Genomic DNA, 22,561 nt, shown 5'->3' with positions numbered 1-22,561 from the left:
GCATTAATGTTACAACGATGTGGATTATAAACAGACTTCTCCTCTGAATAAGCTAGGCACTAAAGTTACAACAGTGTGAACTGTAAACAGGCTTCTCCTCTGAATAAGTTAGGCATTAATGTTACAACGATGTGGATTATAAACAGACTTCTCCTCTGAATAAGTTAGGCACTAAAGTTACAACAGTGTGAACTGTAAACAGGCTTCTCCTCTGAATAAGTTAGGCATTAATGTTACAACGATGTGAATTATAAACAGACTTCTCCTCTGAATAAGTTATGCACTAAAGTTACAACAGTGTGAACTGTAAACAGGCTTTTCCTCTGAATAAGTTAGGTACTAAAGTTACAAGTGTGAACTGTAAACAGGCTTGTCCTCTGACTAAGTTAGGCACTACTTATTATTTTCTGCAGTTGAGGAAAACTACCCTTGATTCGCTAACCAAAGCCTATGTATTAGCTTATTTATATTAAGACTGATCTCTTTAATTAAGGATTATTTTATCGCAAGTGAGAAATGTGTAAAGGTGAGAAAGCGAATAGTTACTTTGATTAAAACTTTGAAAAATAACTGCATTTTATTAATAGGCATTATTTCATTATTTGAAATGTCAAACCCAGCTATTAAAACATGACTAAAAATGTTAATTTTTACACTACCAAACTGTTTAAACCTGTCTTTAAGATAACCGACACAATTTCCTGGCACGAAAACTTGTAGCATTTGAAGAACTAACAAAGATGAAATGATCAATAATATGGAATAAGCTTGAGTCTACCATGAGCATCAAGAGATAAGCTTTGCATGTGAAGTGTTAAGAAACGTATGAAACTCTGAATCAATAAGGGATAAACTTTGAATCTTCAATGAGTAATGACAGGCAGTCTTGCACTGGGTAACAACAGATAAATTTAGAGCCTTCAATAAGTAATAACAGCTAAGCTTTCAGTGTATAGTAAAACAGGTGCAATATTTGAGAGGTTACATAATATTAGCATTAGCGCACTGAAGGAATTCATTCGGTGTAATCTGACGATAAATGAAAGTGTAAAACATTATTTTATTAGTGTGAGCATAATGAAAACTTGATTTCAATAAGCTGTATTTTGTTGAACATTTTTTTTTCAAAGACACGCACAGAAAAGCATTAGTATCATTGGGTAAAAACACTTATCTACTGAGTTCATTGATATATGCATATATTATACATATAAATAAAGCAGTTTATTAAGAACAATGATCTCCTATCAAAACATTATGTTTTCTTCACACTCATTCTTTCAAATGAACTGTAAACACCCTTCTAATATCAGTTTTTTCTTAGCTTTACAGTGCTTAATGCATATAAAAAATTCTGTCTTTAAGGTGAAATGACCACCTGAAACTCGCCTTTGTCAGACCCTAGAAGCGCGGATAAAATAATAGATTTTAAATTCAGTCGTTAATGCGTTTTCAAACATTTTCTTAGCGTAGTTGCTGACGGAGGCTCTTGAGGACTAATTACATATTTTTCCAAGTTATTTGGTAGGATGTAGCAATAGAATACTTTCGGCAAAGTTGTGGTTCTTAAAACCTAATTTTTATCAAAATTACTATCGTTTACAATCACCCATAAAATTGCATAGAATCCCACTCTTCCCACGAGAAAATCTAAGTTTAAATCTCTGCTTTGCTAACAAGTTTTCCTCAGAATTCCTCTGAATAATGTAGTAGAATACCAGTTGAAACGTAAGAGTATAAATAGTTATAATTTAGCGGATAAAAAAGGTGTCTGTTAAAATCAGTTCGAGCATTTCCTAGTTAGAAACTACATATAAGGCTGGCTCTGTTCGAATCCTATTATCGAACACCAGTGTTGCAGTACAAGTATAATTATAATTCTGACTTCCTGAGTAAAGAAATTATTACAGTATCAGAAACTATAGCTGACCACCTAATTGCAGATTATTTGTCTTTTAACACGCCATTTAGACCAATTGCCTTATCGAATTTACCATAGTTGTCTCTATTGCATTAAGAACGTTTTGCTAACTTTTAACAAACCTGCTTATTATGATCTTAGCGGTAGCAGGATGACTCGCGCACGATATCTATACACAGCTTGAGTATAGATAGTCGATCACGAAAGACTCCTTGATGCTCGAAATATACTCCAAATTAAAATGGACAATATTTTATTTCGAATGTGATTGCTTCCTTTAAATTACAAGAACTTCTGAGCAGGAAAGGTAAGAATTACTGTCAGCGAATTAATTGATTATATGTAACTAATATATATAATAAGTTGATGACTAATTACACCTCTGTAGAATTAAGATTTCAACTTTCCCAGTTTGTATTGATATTTTAGGCTAAAAGAATAATAAAATGTATGTGCACTGAGCACGAGGATTTCTGTCTTTATCTCCTTGTTCTTCATGCAGGTCGTTTCTGCTTCATTCCTTATACGTTACGGCACAAAAGAGTAATACTTTCATCTTTCTCCCATCCATTGTTTGTTTTCTTTTTTTTGTCTTTGGTGAGCTATACCGAAGCCCCATCGTCTTAGTGAGAGATCTCTGCCCATTGTTTGAGAAAACTATTGGCGCGCGCAAACGTAGTAAAGACCACAAAAAAAAAACTTTGGTAAATGACCAGTGGCGGGTTCTTAGTAGCAAGATTAAGGCGGTGGATTGGGTTTATCCGAAAAAAGCGTCATGTGTTGCTTATTAATGTGTCGTAGCATTGGCAAAGCGTGCATCACTTTGAGATATACGACCCCGTTGCCTGAGGAAATCAAACGACTAGCAACGCTCACGTGACATTGGTAGGCAGATAAGGCCTGAATGTACGGTATCCGCACACAAACTTATTACGTATTCTGCACCTGTAAAATAAGTGGAAAGTCTTTGTTTCTCATATTGGATATCATCACTCCATTAAACTACTTACACGCCTTCAGTGTATGATAATTGGATAATAACAGTAGCTAAAACATTGACTGTTGTATTTTCATCTATAGTAGCAACTAAATAACCGCTTTGTCACAAAAACACAAGTGAAGTATTGCAGACAAAGCATATATATTTATATGTAATTCCATATAATATCTGCTACGTAACTTCATAAAATAATGAGATAATTAGTACTATCTCTAAGTTCTGTAATAAAGCTCATTTGGATACAAATACATACTGACTCATAAAAACTACGTGTTCACTTGTTGAACTTCTTATTAGAGATGTCAAGTCATTTCTTTCAGCATGTTATCTACTTACCAATCGATTATCACAGCAACCATCATTTTCAACAAGATGTTTAATAAATTTGTTCTTAGAAGATACACAACACGTCAATTCGTATTTATGAAATGCTAAATTACGCTTATATACCTGTCTTTCTATCTCTTCATCCATTCATCTGTCTATCTGTCCATCCGCCCCTATCGCTCCCTATCTGTTTGTCTGTTCATTCATCCACCTATATTTCCATCTATCTATCTGTCTGACTGTATGTTCAACCTTCGGTTTGTCGTTCATCGATCAATCCGTTTATCTGTCCGTCTATTTGCCAGTACTGTGGAGAAGAGTGTAAACGGTAAACTTTTACAAGTTACTTTCTAATTTATGACTTAAGGTCATTTTTAGTTTATTTTTAACATTTTCTTTCACCAGTAATTGTATGGAAAGGAAGTGAATCCTTTTGATTATTAGCTGTTTCGTAAGGTGAATACAACGATGTAGCCTCTAGTGTGTAAACATCTTTTAATGCAGATATGATATAATAATACATATCAGTAAAAAAAAAACAAAAAAACTTGATGAATTCAAACCAGAATATAAATCTTTCCTATTGTGTACCTAAATATGAAAAAATAAACCTTACTCAGATCTATTTTACGGATCCTATTCAAGTGAATGTAAATATGTCAGAATAAACATCGGAACAAGCTGCTTACACCTATACATGTATACAAATACCTTTATTTAAAGCACAAGTGACGAGTGTTAGAATCTATATCAAATTTCTTGTAATTAAGAATCGTATAAAGGTTTTCAAAAATATTTACCGATTTTGATTAATATCTGGATCGAACTTCATTCACTGGTTAGCCTGCCTATATTGTGGACACGAGGATTCACGGTTCGCCTTTCGTTGCTTGCAAAACGTTCCAAGAGTTAACAGAACAGTGAGGGCTGTTCAGAATTTGACACGGGCATGCACGATTTTAGAGTTTCTGTGGACATTTTTAAACAACGTAAAATAAGTTGCGTAACACGAACAGTTTGTTTTGAATTTCGCGCAAAGCTACACGAGGGTTATCTGCGCTAGCCGTAACTAATTTAGAGGGAAGGCAGCTAGTCATCACCACCCACCGCCAACTCTTGGACTACTATTTTACCAGAGAATAGTGGGATTGACCGTAACGCTATAACGTCCCTACGGCTGAAAGGGCGAGCCTGTTTGATTCGAACCCGCGACCCTCAGATTGAGAGTCGAGCGCCCTAACCAACCGGCCATGCCGGGCCAACAGGAACAGCGGGCGTTAGAAAGCTTTAAACAAAAGAAATTTATTTCAAGAGTTTGTGAGTGAATATCGATATATATATATATATATAGTCCTTCTTTTCGAGTTAAAAACTAAAATACGGAAAAATGACCACCGAAGAAGAATTTAATAAGTCTGTATAAAGTTTGTTTATAACTTTTAATAGCTTGTTTAAGAATATTGTACATTACGAGATCATGAAAAATTAGTTCTCTTAAAAATATGTAGCATTAATCTCTTTTAGATTATAAAAACGATAACTTTATGGTTTAATGTAAGCTTCTTTGTTTGTTTATATGCACAAAAAGCACGCAAACTTGTTTGATCACAACTGTATATTTAAACTGTGAGGTAGTTGAGGAGATTTATATGCAGAATGATGAGCTTTGTAAGCTATTGCTGTAAATTAATTAACAATCTCCAAGGGGCACGAACAATTTTTCTGTGATACACTGTTCACTGCCATCTACAGGAAATAATGGGTTAGGGGACAAAGTAAATAAATTAATTCAACGAGGCTTTATGGCACGTTTTAAGGATTTTATTGGACAATTAATGCCTTTACAAGAAGGCCAACAGTTGATTTTGCTAGCTATATGTGCTGCTCCACACGCTTCCTCGAGTGTATGATTTACGGGAAGGGCTCTGTAACAGATAGTAGGTCGTTCATTACCAGTAGCTTCTCTAGTCAGTTTCCTAACCACGCTGTTACGACCATGTGTGAGCAAACTCATATTTCAAAAGCAGCTGATCTTATGAGGCGCTATTGAAAATAAAGTCACGCTGCAATGAATGAACCTAAGCCTTAAGTAACTATTCTAGCAGACATAACCAGAACAGTCTGCTCTTTGTGCCCGATCTTCCTGTGGAACTAACCTGCTCTTCACTGTGCAGGAGTTTTTCCGACAAGCTATAGGTAAATATAACGAATCAATCGTTGTATCGTTCATTTGTGTTTCAGTTCCAAATCAAATTATATAAGTCGTTACTAATGACTATATGAAACCACGGTTTTATTATATATTTCCGATAATAATTTTATTTCGACTGCTGAGGAAATCTCAAACCGATGTTTTATTGTTTGTTTGTTTGTTTTTGAATTTCACGCAAAGCTACACGAGGGATATCTGCGCTAGCCGTCCCTAATTTTGCAGTGTAAGACTAGAGGGAAGGCAGCTAGTCATCACCACCCACCGCCAACTCTTGGGCTACTCTTTTACTAACGAATGGTAGGATTGATCGTCACATTATAACGCCCCCACGGCTGAAAGGGCGAGCATGTTTGGTGGGACAGGGATTCGAACTCGCGACCCACAGATTGCGAGTCGAGTGTCCTAACCACCTGGCCATGCCGGGCCCGATGTTTTACTGCTAACATCTGAGGTCAACATTATATATTTAAAAAAAAAATGTATTTTGAGATCCAGAATAAAGTAGATTTTATAAGAAAAATGCTTGAAATCAGTTTTTCAATGCATAATTAGCAAAACAAAATTCTGGAGAAAACTTATTTACGAACTACTAGTTGCTTTACAATTCCTTGTAAAACTTATAATTGTAAATAAAGTTATGCAGAATAAAATATATATTAAACTCGAGTCTTGAGCTGAGAAATTAAGGAGATAGATAGGATTGAAAGGTATAGTAAATAACTAATTACGTCCATAAACCGTGTTGATAAAAAATAGTTGATAGGTAAACGTTCGATAGAGAGTAGTAATTTTATTAGAAGTGGGAAAAAAATGTTTCTCAATCTTTTTGACGAAGAAAAAAATTAGTCAGTCAGTTGTATTATGGGAAGTTTTGTGTACATCGAACTCTGTAACAACATTATATTATTTAGCTGGATGTTAATCTCTGATGCTGATTGAACAAGTTCGACCGTCGACGCTGTTTAATTATAATTAGACTTAACTCGTGAATCTATTCCTGCACTAAGTTGTGTCGTTTTAATAAGGTAGTGCACTATTTGTGAAAGTGATATCTAAAATGCTTTTATCTGAACATTTACTTTAGCTACAGCTTAAAGCATAAGCGTATTTCTTGAGAAAGCAGTTTATAATTCATGGTGCATCGAATGAATGACGGTAGCTTCACCAGATCCCAGTAAGTGGTCGAACTATACTGATGGAAGTCCAACATAAAGGCAGTGAATGCCCAAGTGAGTGATTGGTCGGGGATATGCACGGGCGTGTGAGCTTCTTCTATACGAGCTGTTGCCGGTCAGCCGAGAGCCCAATGGGCACTGAATCGTTCGGCAGTGAAGGATTTATGGCAAGGAGTATTGATCTCTAAGGAATTCTGAAGGACAGAGATTTATGGTCTTGTTTGTACGCTGAACGCCTGTGTGAACCGTAATTACACGGTCGCCAGGTCACTTTTCTGAAAGAATATATCGCAGAGATACCTGAAACCAGAATCTGGCTTCTGTTTGTGTGCTATCTATATAATGTAATTTGTATGTGTAAAATATAAAATAAAACCTAACCCTGGCACATGACAACGTACGTGAAAGTACAGCATTGCATACTTTAATTGTTGTTGTTTTCACATGAAACTAATATAATGGATATAACTGGCCACCAGCATTGCATACTTTAATTGTTGTTGTTTTCACATGAAACTAATATAATGGATATAACTGGCCACCAGCGCACATGAAAATGCCGCATTTTTTATATATCGCAGTTGTTATTATTATTATCTTTTTTTGTATGAAACGAATGATATAAAGTATATATAAGTTTCCATGTGTGTACTTTAACGTCTCTCAGTAGGGTTTAGACGTGTAAATACTGGGTGAAAGGGTTCTAATTACCGGAACTAATCCAATTTCGGCCGTGACAATAGGACGAGACTATTCATTTGTCGCCACGCTTTGAGTGAAATCACACTTTCATACACGTTTGCTGCTAGCTGAGGTAATGGCTCTGTGTCGAATTCTTTGAAGTTCAATGCTAACAGTATGTACCAATATGGCATATGTTTGTAGGAGGAGATTTATAATAATAATAAAAAAAAAGAACATTCTACTCACACAACTAGATAATTCGAGAAGCAGTTCTAACTAATACATGGACGTGCCGGTTGCATTTGTTTTTGTTATGTGCTTATTTTGTCGTGATTTCAGGTTTTTTTTCCTTTTCTCTTCTGGTTATTCACTCACGGTAATTATCCTTCTACGTACATTTTCCACAGGTAGCTTTAAAATGGGTCGTTAACCTTTTCTGATTCTCATAATATTTATTCAGATGAGAACTAACTGAAGTTTATCGTTTTCCAACGATAAGATTTTAACCCTATCAATGTCAACAAGATTTAGTGTACATGACCACTTCCTGTTAAGAACACCTGCTCTTTCCAAAATGTCATTAATATCCGTCTAGTGCTGTCCACAGGAACCTTGGGCCAAATGGAATACTCTATTTGTGGATCTTTGACAAAAGGACGCACCTCTGGCCTTGTCTGCTGACATATTTATGGTCCCAGATATGTCCAGTACCCACAGGCCAGTAATTCGGTGTCAACCGGTAGCCGTTCCATCAACTCCACCGTTAACCATGTGGTTGACCCATGCGCTTCTGGTTTGATACGCCCTGGGTCCTTATCACAAAGTTTGTCAAACTGTCCAGCAGTTTGCAGAGTGATGAATATTTCAAAAACAATTTAATGTCGAACAATGTGGTTGTGACATGTGAAATATCTCTTGTAATTAATGTATATATATATATAAACACACATACTCTACCCGTTACCTAAAGTAATCAAACAATTGACCAAATGTTTCCCTGTCATGAAAAGAAACTAATGTTGAAACGTTATATGATTTCCATGGGGAACTGTACGTGGTTTAACTAGAAATTAATTAATTGCTGATCTCTTTAAAACGTCATATGTGGTGTTGCATGACTTACTTTCATATTTGCCTTCCCCCCTAGCGGCACAGTGGTATGTCTGCGGACTTATAACGCTAGAAACCGGGTTTCGATACCCTTGATGGGCAGAACACAGGTAGCCCATTGTGTAGCTTTGTGCTTAACTTCAAACAAACAAACTTCCATATTTCGCTTACAGTTCACTGTTAAACTAATAATTCTTGTTATTTACAGAGGGTTGAGTAAGTTTATATTAAATCGATTTGAACTATGAAAAATCACAAGTACGTGACAATCATGGCCGATATAAAGTCGCAGTGGAACGGGCTGTATCAGGACTACATTCTGACATTGTTTGGCTTTGGGTAGGTAGTTAGATGTCACTAAAAAATTGAATGCTTTCAGAAAAAATATATCACAGCCCTTTCCGAGGTAAAATATTCCTAAATCCAGATCATAAAGATGTGTTTAGATTGGGGATTTAGAATTTCCAGGACAGTGATATCCCTTATACTTAATGACATTGGAAAACAAAGGAATATGGATCAACTAGGGTAACAAGGGCCATTCAGAAAGACACATGCAACAAGTTGTAACATAGCCATGGTAAATAAAGTGCGGCTTCTTCTAACAGGTGAATTAATAGATCAGTGGCAAAAGTTATCCACGTGCCCTAGGTAACAGCATGCAACATAATCAAGAAGGAGGTTCTCACACCTGAATCAGCTGGAGAATGAAACTGTGCTCTTCCACAGTAATACATACCAAACCAGCAGTATATCTGTACGATCGGACTGTTAAAATGGACGCTAGTCATCCTTGTACACAAGGTGGTTAATAGAAATAATGCAGGGAGCAGTGGTTTGCTTATGACAGAATCTTTTGCAATGGATTCTGTGTTACAGGGTTATTGTCAAGATGTGCGGCCATCAGATAGAGTGTGACATTAAGTGTCAGCATAGACTGTAACGACTTGGTGAGTTTCTAAAATCATTTTAATATAACCTCCGAATAGGCCCGGCATGGCCAGGTGGTTAGGGTACTCGACTCGCAATTTGAGGGTTGCAGGTTCGAATCCACGTCACACCAAAACATGCGCACCCGGTGTCAGTCCTACTCCCGATGCTCACCTCCAACAGAATTTGGAGATGTGAGAAACACCATACGAAACCAATAAACACTACTCTGTTTAACTCAGAAGTATATCACATTCAGATCTTATAGTTTTGGCTGTAAAGCCTGGAGTAAGTTTTATTTTGGCAAAACCTAGAACATATAGTTTTTTGTAACTTATCCAGCTTAGTTTGTTTTCGACTTCTTTTAGGTGCTATTGATTTATGTGAATAATTATTTAAATAAATAATGTATTTTTGTATCATATTTTATCATAAGTTTTATTTGATAATTATTCAAAGAAAACTATTATAATTCAGGGAAACAAAACCTGATTTGATTTTTAAAAGTTGAAATATTAACCATTGAATTATCCAAACAATAGACTCCACTTCATTCAAAGTGTTTATTTCTTGATTTTTCTTAAAATGTATAAAAGAAATGCATCAATATTTACATTTCCCATAATATCCTGTTGCAATCTTCATATTAATAAAATATATTTGTTTAAGCCTTTTATAAACTAATAAGCTATAGAAACTATCTTGAAAATTGTACACTATTGTTAAGGAGAATCCCTATAAAAAGCTCTTTTCTGTATTGCACTACAATTGGCGCGCTCGTTATACGGCACCAAAATCGCCATGTTAGACAAATATAACAAATACATAATTCAGAAGTTTGCAATTAAAAGGCAGTTTTGGAGAAAAGGATCTACGTGTCACCAACTTAATCAAGTTTTCTTATCATAACAATTATTTTCAAAATAAAATTACTAATATAAATAGCAACTCAACCACTAGCACGTCAAAAGTATCCCTGCCAGCTTGAAGAGTCTTAGTATTGGGGAAAAGCTTCCTCGGCACTGGATATAGCATTATGGCGTAGTTGGCATAAGTTTATACACTCTTTCGCTCGGAAGGTCTCATTAATAATTAAACTATAATCATAATTTATAAATAAAACTTAATAAAAATTGGTTTGTTTATGACATCTCAGCTATATCAAAGTATTACCATCAATATACTTGAAGCTTAAAAAAAGTAAAACATATTCAGGTAAAATAACCACTGAACACACATCGAAATCTAAATGTCTGATGGTTAAATAACTACTTAGTTAAATATAAATTGACGAAAATGACCAAAGTTAATGAAAGCAAATGTACAGGATGCTTCATGGATTTTTTTTTCCGAAATTGTACAATTTCATCCAACAGTGGCACAAAAAGACTATGTAGCCAGATCAAACAAACACTTTCATCTAACAATGGCACAAAAAAAGACAATGTAGCCAGATGAAACAAACACTTTCATCTAACAATATCACAAACAATACAATGTAGCCAGATGACACTGAGATAATTTCGTCTAACAGTGGGAAAAAATCTGTAGCCAGATAAAACTTGAGACACTTTCATCTAACAATGGCACAAGAAGACTATGAAGTCAGATGAAAGTGATAAAAAATCTTACAAATACATTATTTTGAACATAACCTTCAACTAGTACTTTCCACTTTCAATTGATAACTAGGAAACGTTGGATATTAAAGTCAGCTTCGGAGAACAAAACATTTTGTACAAATACATACTATTGTAATAAGGGAAAGTTGGTCTTTCCTCAGATTCTACTTCTTATAGGAACACACCATTATGTGTATATGTTAAAGTGGCTAACCAATACGAAAAAATCATTCTATACGAATACTTAAAACTTGTGTTTTCAATCCTGAAATGAACACTATTCTAAAAAAAAAATGTGTGCATGAGAGGTGTATTGAAATTTTAATAAACGTTTTTCCTAATTCTGGAAGGATGCCAAATGTTTAACTTCACATCTTTAAGCCGTGTCTTGTGTACATAGATTGATGTGAAGTCTTGAATAATAAGATAGGTAATAGCTTTTAATTTGTGTGATCGATAACTAAACGAGCTCGTTTCTTCTTAGTGATCATATTAAAATTCCGAATAAGTGCCAAACCTTTGAAATATTTTGGGTTGGATGGAATTTGGAAAGCTATTTTAGTGCCACACGAGAATCATGAGCTAGTTCAAAAATTTCCGAAATATGCAAGTTTTGAGACCGTGAACTATTTCGTCTGTCAATATCCCAGTTCACCATTAAATATATATTTCAAGCAACTGTAATTGCATTCATACTCAAATCGTTGCAGAGGTAATAGAATACTATATGGCAACAGCTGTTTCATATGTTAAGCTGTTTGACACAGCTTCCAAGTAGACAAAATGTTGGCTATTGAAATGTCAAGACGTTTATTCTTTAAGATCGTCACATGATGGATGATAGGTGACCAGACAGTACCAAAACGACGCGTGCGCTTTGCGGAAAGCATACAAAGTTGCTTGCTCACACTGTAAGATCTCCATTCTTCAACAGAGCCAAACGCTCAGATACACTCCGCCCCAACATAACAGCTAAAAACAACTTCCTTGGGAATGCTAATTGACGACTTCAAACTGAAACCCTGATGCATAACAACTAAATGTATAAAACACATCTAAGGAGACCGATAAATATAGACTTTTATGTTTAATCAAACAGTTCTCTTAGAGGAATAGAAGAAGGTATGACTGGATGATACAAATAGTTTTGTCTACAGAATTAAAATGTTTGACATGGAATGTGAATGCCTCAAATGTATATATCGTTGTCATGGTTAGTAGCCTATTCGTACATCTAATTGTAATTCTTAATTCGTTACCATTTCTATTTATTCATTTATTTTCACCACTAGATACTAGTTATTAATAAATTTACATCCTAAATTTCGACTGCTAAGCTGCTCTGCAGGGGAGTCCTGAAAATGACTGTTAATGGTGGTAGGAGCCAGGATTCAATCCTGGGTCTTCTTCTTAGAAAGGCTGCTGATGTGCTATCTACCCATCTGGACATTTCCAAAAGATGACAGCCGATTAGCAGCCGAAATAAAGGATAAAACTAATTAGTATCTATTAACAAAACAGCATTAACTGATTAATAATTAGGCTTATGTGATCGTATAGGCTACTAGCCATGTTAGCGTTTGATATCTGATGGGTAAAACCTTACAGTAAGTACTTAAACATCTGTGTATTTTCACATTACACATAATTACAACAATTTATCAAAAGACTTACTGTAGTCACCTTTCAGTTAAAGAGAAAATCACAGTCAAGAAATATGGTTATTATTCTGTTAATGTACTTCTTTTGATGTGCAACTCTTCTGTATTTGGTTAATATGGTTAAAATTAACATTCAAGAACAGTTCTATCTGTTGGTTTACTTACTCATACTTAGCTATGATTCGATATTAACTACTTAATTTATTTCGTGTTCCTTTACCTAACTAAACCGTTATTATCATTAGAAGTACAGACTTATTTTTGTGTTAAAATACTAGTTGATAAGTTGTACGAATTAGGGGGGGGGGAAATGCTTATCCAGGTTTTGTAGAAAATATTTCAGCCAAATGAATACTGAAGGCTACAGTTTATAATAATAAAGCTAAACAATTAAATTTTAAAACAAAAATTTGATTTCACAAAACATTTAAATGTACGACTGATATTTATTTCGTTTTCATATACTGTATAACTAAAATTGGTGCTATTATAAAATGTAATGAACGTACAATGAATTTTTAGTTTATCGTGAAATATAGGTGTAATAATAAGTTTATGCTGTATGTTTCTAATGCAATTGATACAGGGTACAGAGACCTCTATTTCTGATAAAAAAAAAACAAGCTAATAGTAACTGGATATTATTTGATCATCATGCATGCAGTGCGCACTAGTTATCATCTTTAAAATAAATCGTTTCACAAGAACTATTATCCGAAATTTAGAAACCCACCCCTGTCTTCCAAATTACAGGCTTGCTGGAATAATAATAAGAATAGGGAAGCTCGATCTGTTTTCTTCAACTCATAAGAACCGATGAGAAATAGGCTTAGCTTCATCATAGATTAAGTGCATCGCCGCTTGTTCTTTTGCTGTTCAACTGGCCTTGTTGCGTGACTTGGCCTTGTTTTTTACATGGAAGGAGATTAGGAAATGGTTTGACATCTGTCTAGTTTTATTTCAAGATCCTGTTAAGTGATCCCTTTCTCTTCTTAAACCACCATGTTGTTAGTCTGTCTACCACTCGCTGTAATACATGCCATGACTTTTAGTGATGGTGGGAGGTACAGACATTTTTTTTTTTTTGTTGTTGTTGAATTACACAGCAGTGTGTATTTCATCAAGTGTGTCGATGGCATTTTTCTTATTTTTTAATTTTTTATTTCGACTATCTTGGAGTAGAACATAATTATAGGATGTATTTCAAACGGTTCTTCCCAAGAAAAGAATGTTCGCTTTGTCTGCACCGCCCAGCGGAACTGGTCTATCTGCTGTTGGCTGTGACCTCACTTCACGATGTATTCTGACCTTGCTCAGCTCCCACTGGGGCTTCTGATTGGCAAAAAGTCCGCCCATCTGTGCCCCACCAATGAGCTAGAAAAAGGACCAAATACAGTTGGTTGTGATCCTCATTCGAAACGGCATGTTTTTTATGTTTTTTTTATTCTCTGACTTACAACAGTTTCTTTGAGAAGTACTAATAAGTTAGATTAAGTCATCTGTGTTTATCTACAGGTACCTGAGTAAAACACCTTTAATGTTCAACTCTTTACTGTGTTGCTATGAGTAAAACATCTTTCATGTTCAACTCTTTACTGTGTTGCTATGAGTAAAACATCTTTCATGTTCAACTCTTTACTGTGTTGCTATGAGTAAAACATCTTTCATGTTCAACTCTTTACTGTGTTGCTATGAGTAAAACATATTTAATGTTCAACTCTTTACTGTGTTGCTGTGAGTAAAACATATTTAATGTTCAACTCGTTACTGTGTTGCTATGAGTAAATCACCTTTAATGTTCAACTCTTTACTGTGTTGCTAACTTTCATATACCACTACTAAATTTTGTCAACAACATCTTCATGATTAAGAGTTGCAAACAGATGGTTTGCACACCATATCCTTAAATGAAGATATATTTTTAAAACCACAAGACAGTTATTCTTAGTATTCAGTAATTCTGTTTGTATGTACACTTCCTATAGTAAAAAAATAACCATACATTTTGAGAAGTATTTCCGAAAAATAACAATTGAAGTTTGCACAACAACTGTCTTTTTATCATCTCTTATAGCTATTAAGATCGTTTTTCAGTCAGCTCTTTTACTGGTAATTTCTTTTATTCATTCTTTAATTACAGAGCTTCTAGCCACTTCTTATAGCTACTTACTTGATATAGACTTTGCTTTAACCTGTTTTCAATTACAGAAAGATGTTTTTTATTCATTCAGAACTATTCCTTTTAACTAGACTTTACATTGTAGACTTTATTGACTAAGTGTATTCAGGTTTAATTGTAGTGTTTTATTATTTGAATATGTTGTTAAATGTTGAGAAATGTTTAATGATGACCATACTCTTTAACTGTTATCGAAGGGGATTTGTAAACATCTACCTCTCAGATAGTTAGTGGATGTGGTAGTGTCTTCTTCCCAGGTAGTTGGTGGATATAGCAGTGTCTTCTTGTTAAGAAACTGATGGTTATGGCAGTGTCTTCTTGTCAAGTGGTTTGTAGATGTGACAATGTCTTCTTGTCAGATAGTGGATTGATGTAGTACTATCTTGTCAGGTAGTTGAAGGATGTGGCATTCTTCATATCAGGCAGTTGGTGGATGTGGCTATGTTTTGTCTGGTAGTTGAAGGATGTGACAGTGCCTTCATATCAGGTAGTTGTTGGATGTGAGAGTGTCTGCTTGTCAGGTACTTGGATGTAGCACTGTATTGTCAGGTAGTGGGTGGATGTGGCACTGTCTTGTCAGGTAGTTGAAGGATGTGGCAGTTGTTGGATGTGAGAGTGTCTGCTTGTCATGTAGTGGGTGGATGTGGCACTGTCTTGTCAGGTAGTTGAAGGATGTTGCAGTCTTCATATCAGGCAGTTGTTGGATGTGACAGTGTCTTCAGTCATGTTGTTTGTGGATGTAGCAGTGTCTTGCCGTAAGTAGTCGATGCGTATGTTTCAGATGGGCTTTTTCCCTAAACACTAATTGCACTGTAAATGTAACATTTGTAACAGTTTTCTCTACGGTTAAAGAAGGCGCGTGATTAAAGAGCTCTAGAGTGTTTTATCGTTACGTGTAATTATCACGACTTCGTGATCGTGAAGGTTACCACGACCTTTGATCTCAACATAATGATAAGACCAGTTACGAACGAATTAAAAGAGCTATCAAACAGAAATCATGAAGATAATTAATTGTTTTCAATACGTATACTCTAAATCATTTGTTTGACATTTATCTCAGCACAATAATTTTATCACGTATCATTAAAATCATTTAGGGCTATCAAATTATCTGACAATTAAAGGACAGATACAATTATCCAAGTCATTTATGCCACTTTGAATTGAAGCGAAAACGAATTACATACAGAAATAATTCTCCATACAAATCACAATACTAGACTTCTAATTTGTTGAAAGTGTAATATCAAAAACGAATTGAGTTTTAGCTCCAATTTCAACCACATAAAAAACGAAACCTGGTAAAATATTGTCTAGATATCTATACTGCCCTTTACCTTATAATTAATGGCCTAATAATATATAGTGTCATGGTACATAATAATTTAAATGATCTTATGAGAGGGTGAATACTTAAAATGTTCTACCGTATATAGATATCTTTATTTAGATAATACGAAATTATAAAGAATTTTAAGGTAATACATTTCATAAAAAAATTCAAATTTAGAAATATTTTATTCCTTAATTAAATATCCCCCACTAAGTCAACGGTATGTTCGCAACTTACAACGCTAACATTCGTGCTTAAATTCCCCCCCTCCCCCCCGTGGCACGCGGTATGTCAGCGGACTTACAACGCTAGAAACTGGGTTTCGATACCCGTGGTGGGCAGAGCGCAGATGACCCATTGTGTAGTTTTGTGCTTTATTCCAAACAAACAAACAATTCCTCTCGGTGGACAGAGCATAGATGACCCATTGTGTATACTTGCACTAAAACAGACAAAGTTTAATTTAAGAAATGTGAAGTATTATTAGTAAACTCCAATAACATAGAAAGAAATTATTGTCAGATGATATTTAATATTACAGTAAGACACTGTATATTCACGTGCAATCATAGCGACACATTGAAATTCTTGCAAAAATGATTATAATGCTATTAAATTTAAATTTTATTGTATTAATTATAACTAGCTGAATATTTTCACGACTGTATAATTTTGAATTTGAAATATATGCCTCCCAGTGGCACAGCGGTATGTCTGCGGACTTACAACGCTAGAAACCGGGTTTCGATACCCGTGGTGGGCAAAGCGCAGATAGCCCATTGTGTAGCTTTGTGCTTAACTTCAAACAAACGAATTGAAATATATATATATATATATTATACAACGTTTCCTGCAGAAAAAACTCTTCAGCAAAATATTTAAAATTTATACTTTAATAACAGAATTCATCCACTACAAGTATTTATACTAATCATTGATTTAATTGCATTTTCATAAGTCACAATTCGACTTTATAAAAATGTTTTTTTTTGTTTCGCATTCGCTTTGTACAAAATTTGTTGATATCAGACAGTGTATTACGCTGGGAAAGCGATTTCCAATGTGGAAATATATTTCCAGCGGTGTACACAGCATATATATCCCAATGTGGCTTTATTCTAAAACAAACAAACATTGTATTAATTCCGCATACACTTTTACAACGTTAATGGTGTCAACAGTTCAAAATTATATACGTGTTTCATGTTAGTAATTGGCATGTGTGTAGATGATTTGTCCTAACAGCTGGTTATCTGAACGGGAATAATATTAACATGTAAATATCGTTATTAACAGTAGAAAGTTCTGTAATTTGTTATTACACTTTTGTATTGCTGTGACAATTTGTGTAACATGATTAATTTGTCTTACCAGACACTTCTTTACTGCACACTCTTTAATTGTGCTTTGAGTAGGGTATCAAGTTTGTTTACAAACCTCTTCAGTATATAAGCTACAATAACGCCTCTTGTTGTTTACAGAGAAAAATTATAAACGTGACACTTTTCTAAAGTAGGCTGACCTCAACAAAACATGTATGTAAAAAAAAAAAGGTTAAACTAATGTCCGTTTTACAATACTGTCAGCATTACACAGCATATATTTATTTAATCAGAAATAGATATGTATTCCGAATTGGGTTTAACTTTTCTTAATAATAGACCTTGGATGAGTCAGCCTGACATTGTATATGTTTTATAGAGCTTCGATCGTGCTTTAATTCTAAATCGTAAACATGAAGATTTATCGTGCACATGATCGATATGTTTTACCAGTTTGGGTACTGAGAAGAAAGACAGGAAAACGCGAAACGTTACTGTACCATTCTCCCCCCGAGACTATGTGTTCGTAACAGTTATCTTATTCTATATTCAATAACACTGAAATAACAGATTTGAAACGGAATGAAATACACGTGGATTCAATTTTATTCGAATTGGAGCGTGTACAAGGAATTAGAGCACAAGTAGTTTTAATCGACATGTGATTGATATTAATATGATGCTTATTTGTTACGTAAACTGTGTTTCTTTTTAATTCTTCACTATATTGATATCGTCGCTTTAGAATGAATTTGTTTTTGTACTATTGGATATTAGCTTTGACCGATAAACTTCGAAAAACAAAAACCACAGTTGCTTAACCCTGAATAACGTTAACGCTACACGAAGTACTTCAAGTCAATAAAATAAATGAATGTTTGTGCAACAGAAGATAAATTGGGTGACCTGCTTCAAATATCCATGTATGTTTTACAAATAATTTCGCTGTTACAACTGTGTACAATTGAATTGGATATTTAAAAGTAAGAATCATAAACGTTTCTAATTCATATGTAGTCATGCACGTTTTAAAATACACATCTTGTAAAGAATACCTTGATCTTAAGGATGTGTACTTTAAAACCTTAGAATTGTTTAAACACATCACGAATATACCCAACTTATAAACTATTGCATGCACTTTATGTTTTAACTGTACTAATTTTATGGAATTTCAACTTCAGAAAGTTAAAATTAATACAAAATATTTCATATATTTTAGGATTATAAAAGTGTATTATATTTAGAAATAGAAAATAGAAAATGTAATACGGTATTTGTTTGTTTACATATTATATGTAATTATATATATTTCATGAAAAGCGCTTTTACCCTAATTTCTAATTTTTGTTACCGCCTTATGGTCTGTCAATGAATAGATCACGTAGTAGGGTAGCTTACTTTGTACCTTATTGTATATATATGTCACTTTCCAAAGGTTATTTCGCTGTGAACTGATTGAATCTATTACGTATAAACACAGTCTAGTACGGGGTAAAGTAACATTTCGAAGGTGTCTTTCATCAACACAAATGATCAACCAATAAATATCCGTACAGCTGCATAGGTCCTTGTTTATTGGAGATTGGTCGTCCTTTCCTAACGAATCACCGTACAGCAGGGCAGTGTGTTGTTGGCCCTCTTGGGTCCTAGAACGTACTGGACTCCCTGTTGAGAGGAAGCCTTTGTTCTGTGTTGAAAGTTTAAGCTAGCTAGGCTAAAAGAGGAATAAAAAAAAGTTAGAAATTTACAGAAACAATTTTTGACAATTGCTTGTTCTAGATGTACTGTTTCTAACAGTCGTTCGTTTCATATATTCAGTTGCTGGCAGTTGTTGGTTTCAGATATTATTCAGTTGCTGACAGTTGTTGGTTTCAAATATTCAGTTGCTATTATTCAATTTAGCCACTGAAATTACTTTCAATGGTCCTTAATTACTAGAACTAAATTAAATTGAAATTTTATTTCCAAGTAATTACTTTTAAATAAACTAAACCGTTTTGTTTGGAAAGTGAAAAGAAATTAACTCATTTCTAACTTGATGTCATCTCCATAGCTTACATCATTCTTGGTGATGACTTCCACTGCGCATGACATGTAAATATTAATTTACCGGTTTGTTGATCATATCACTTGAGTGATTAGTTACAGATTCCACTGATAACGAAAAGATCGATGTGCCAGTTACATATTCTCAATAACAGGGAGGTGGTCTTCGTAGTATTTAAACTCTCTCTTCTGTAACATAAAGGATCCCTCTAAGATGGCTGTTCGTAGTTCAACATGAATACAAAAGACAATCGGAGCGAGAGCAGAATGCTAATCATCTTAGTCCCTGACGCCCTTACAGCCACTACTCTTTCTGCTGTTACCTTACGTTTGTATTAGCACACATTTTTTTATAGCTCTTCCGATCGTTTTACTTACAGCTGTTGCAGAGGACTTGAGTGGCAACATCCTGTGCCCCTATTTGAATTCCATTACAGGTCAAAGGCTGGTGCGTGTGTTCACAAATCTCATTTTGCAGCGCCTGCATCTGTGCATCGTATGAAGGCTTTAGTTCGAAACTTAAATGGAAAGCTTCTTGAACAAAGAATAGCCATGATCAACTTTTTAATCGATCCCACTCAGGGATGAAGTTAAACAAAAGGACGGAAAAAAATGAAACCATATTTTAACTACAGATATTTCTTGTTGTGCGAGCCTATATTTATCATATGTTATTATGCATACTTAGGTTTTTAAAAACACAATTTTTAAGTATTACCTCTCGTATGACAAAATGGAAAACAATCGTGAGACAATACCGAGGTTTTGGTACTTTTTTTGGCCAAGAAAAATTCTGTAATAAAAACATGTTTGGGTTACTAAAAGATTATTTATTATAACTTTCATTCATCTCATTGCCATTTAAATATTTTAGGGGGGGGGGTGTAATTTTTCAATTTTCTAAAATTATGTTCTAAAAATGTTTAAAAAGGAAATTATTAAGTGATTGATAATGATAAACAATCAGCAGCGTTTTATTTTGAGTAACGATATCGGACTAATGTCACTTCCTCCAATATAAATTAATTTTGGGTTTATCATGCTGCTAAAATTAATTCTTCTCACATAGATGCGAAATGATGATGTCATAAAGAATTATTACCGTTATGAAAAATGGGTCATATTTAACAGATCCAACATTCTGGGGTTATATTGTTTATCACCGACATCAAAATATAATCGTAAATGCTACATGATAACTGACAGAGAGCGTCTGAAAATGTAGAGAATATCAAACGAAATTGAAATACTTTCTCAGTTTCTTATGTATACTGTAGAAAATGTTTGAAGAACTTGAAATATATGTTGTTTTTCTTAATTAATTCACACTTCGCTGCTAATGTTTTATTCTTTCACGAGTTGCCAAACAAGCATTTATTACTATGCATTATATTTTTTCATTTCCTAATAAACGAAGCTTGATATTGAAGAGAAAATATGATGAATGTACTCTTCTGTTACAAAAATATCTGAGTATAAAATTAAACTAAACGATGTTATAAACTACTACACTTCTCTATCATTCTGTCTTTTGCTCGTTACATTGCGGACATGTTAGTGACGTCACGTCCTAAAGTTTCGTTCCAATCTGAACTAAGATATTTGTTCAAGACCGTCAAACCCCAACCGGGAACAATTAAGTAATTGGAATCGCCAATCTTCCACTATTGTCTGCCTCTTGGGATTACAGAAACACTTCTTGGAGGCATCACACACAAGGATAGAATAGTGGTAGCCTAAGCTTTGCCATAGAGGCACGTGTCAAATTTCATGACGAAAGTATGTAGTTCAGTGAACAAATAGACAACAGGAAGTAGGTTACTACTTTTCTACGAAAACGAAATATGGGTTATATAGGAAAGGTTTACAGAATAATATGGTAGGTATTTATATTTCCCTTTATTGAGCACCGTACAGAGGTAAGCGAATGTTTTGGTGGAGGAGAACCGGTAATCAGTTTAGATCTTTAAACTCCTCCAAAGATTTCACACTAGATTTGTGTAGGTGACATTTCAGTCATGAAAGCGTTACTTCCAGAACCAGATACACACGTGAGAAAACTCGTTGATACCTTGGTAAGACCGCTTGCATTTCGAATCTACAAGTTCAAATAATAAACGCTTCTTACATTTCGTATTGAGGGCTTGGAAGCAAAGAGTCATGACGGACATATGAAGTTGGCCTACGATTCACGTTTTTAACCACGATCTGTCACAATCCACTTTCTGTTTATTTGTTTGTCTAGTGTTTACCAGATTTTAATTTACGCTTTCACTTAAACAGAAGAAAATTAAGCAGATTGCTTTTATATAAGGAAATTAACACTTTTTTTATTTAAAAGCAAAACAGGTCGGTTTTATTTCTGATGAGTTTTCAAAAAAAGATAAAAACATTTCTCAGTTTCTTACGATTTGTTCTCTCGAAATTTGGTTTTAACTTTTAATTGTTATTTCATTTCAATGTTAACAAAAAAACGTTTTAAAAAACTGCTTTATATTTAGATACTTACAATAAGTTAGCCGATTGATTTTGTTCTTAGCAATTTACAAACTTTGTTCAACAATTTTATGTTCCATTCTTTTTTCACAGGACTGTTCCGATCGTTGCCTCCTTTTCGATTTCACACTTCACATGGAAAATAAATTGTTCAACTTGGGAATGTGTTGGTTGAGGTCGTTGTTAGCGAAAACAATGAAAAAAGAGGAACTTATAGGTATGTTAAATATATCAAACTTTTTACGGCCGAAATAAGAAAAGTTGAGAATTATATGATTATGGAGGCTACTATTACAAACTTGTTTGTTTGTTTGAAGTTAAACACAATGGGCTATCTGTGCTCTGCCGGTTTCTAGCGTTGGAAGTCCGCAGACATACCGCTGTGCCACTGGCGGGCTAGAAAGTTGTATGATAAGTATAGATTATGGAGGCTACTATTACAAACTTGTATGATAAGTATAGATTATGGAGGCTACTATTACAAACTTGTATGATAAGTATAGATGATGGAATCTACTATTACAAACTTGTATGATA

The 22,561-nt window shown here is 34.4% G+C and overlaps 1 protein-coding gene across 1 annotated transcript in view; it reads left to right on the top strand.

The window, feature by feature from the left end:
• LOC106468515 (homeobox protein Hox-B4-like) overlaps window positions 1-22,165 on the top strand; it is a 30,751-nt gene extending 8,586 nt beyond the window's left edge. Inside the window, exon 3 of the transcript XR_002612660.1 lies at window positions 22,118-22,165. The gene's annotated coding sequence lies outside the window, so the exon portion shown is untranslated. The remainder of the gene's footprint in view (window positions 1-22,117) is intronic.
• Window positions 22,166-22,561: the final 396 nt, after the last annotated feature.

The sequence above is a fragment of the Limulus polyphemus genome, unplaced genomic scaffold, assembly GCF_000517525.1.
Source record: "Limulus polyphemus unplaced genomic scaffold, Limulus_polyphemus-2.1.2 Scaffold3036, whole genome shotgun sequence".
NCBI classification, from domain to species: Eukaryota; Metazoa; Arthropoda; class Merostomata; order Xiphosura; family Limulidae; genus Limulus; species Limulus polyphemus.
This window is presented reverse-complemented; position numbering and strand designations above follow the sequence as displayed.